Source organism: Mastomys coucha, chromosome X, assembly GCF_008632895.1.
Source record: "Mastomys coucha isolate ucsf_1 chromosome X, UCSF_Mcou_1, whole genome shotgun sequence".
In the NCBI taxonomy this organism is placed as follows: Eukaryota; Metazoa; Chordata; class Mammalia; order Rodentia; family Muridae; genus Mastomys; species Mastomys coucha.
In genome coordinates this window covers 95,110,097-95,111,127 of record NC_045030.1, presented here as the reverse complement: position 1 = coordinate 95,111,127, position 1,031 = coordinate 95,110,097, and positions in this window count along the sequence as shown.

Here is a 1,031-nt window from a genome sequence, read left to right as displayed (position 1 = left end):
TTTCTACGGCAAAAACTGCAAAAAAGGCGGCGAGAGAAAAGCTAATTTTCTGAGTCCAATGAGAGGAAACCTATAGACTCCCCAGGCCGACCCTTGCTCTGGTATCTCTGCAATGTATTTTTTTTTTCTGGCCTTTAAGGTTTCTGCGTTGCAAAGTGGGTGAACTCAGCAGAGGCCTAGCCTGTTTCGAAATAAGAGACCCCCAGCAGAGGCCTACCTAAGAGGCTCTACGCAAGGGGGTGGGAGGTAGCTGAGGACCTGGCTAGAGAGAGTTCGGGAAAAAGGGCGGGACTGAGTAGAGACGCATTGCGGATAAAGGTAGGGGGCTGGTGTATTGGGCAAAGGGGTGGGACCAAAAGGCGCTGCGCATCTGTTGAAGGAGTGGATGCGTAAGAAGAAGGGGAGGAGGAACCTTTGTACACTGTCAACCTGGTTGGCGGTGGGATAGTGTGTTGGCAAAGAGGCGGGATCTCCTTCAAGTGCACATGCGCGACAAGGTCTCCAGGATGAAGCTTTTGTTGGGAAAGCAAGCGGGACTCTTATTTGGACAGTGATCTGTTGCGCATGCGCGGGGCTTCCTGAGGCGGTGGGTGGTATATTAGGCGAAGAGGCGGGGTCGCCCGAGCTGCCGCGCTGGCATTTTCTCCTGGACACGGAGAGAGTGCGCGTGCTGAGAGCCGAGCAGTGCAATCCAGATCCTCTGAGTCGTGAAGAAGGAAGAAGCGAGGGGACTGGGGTTCCGGTCTGAGGCAAGGTGAGATTCGCCCCCGGAATGGGCATCTGCCCCCTGGCGTGGCGCCCTTCCCGCAGTCTTTTATCCCAATCCCTTTACCCTGGATTCAGAAGCCCCCTTCTCTGACTGACCCTGGATTTCAGCCCCGCTCCCGTCCCTTTCTAATTTGAACCCCAGTTCGTCCCCGGAATCTTTATCCAATTCCTTCCCCGAACCCTATTTCCCGACCTTGATCCCGTTATACGATTCCTCTAGATTCAAAACCTTAATTCAACTTTCCAGACGCGAATCTCTTCCC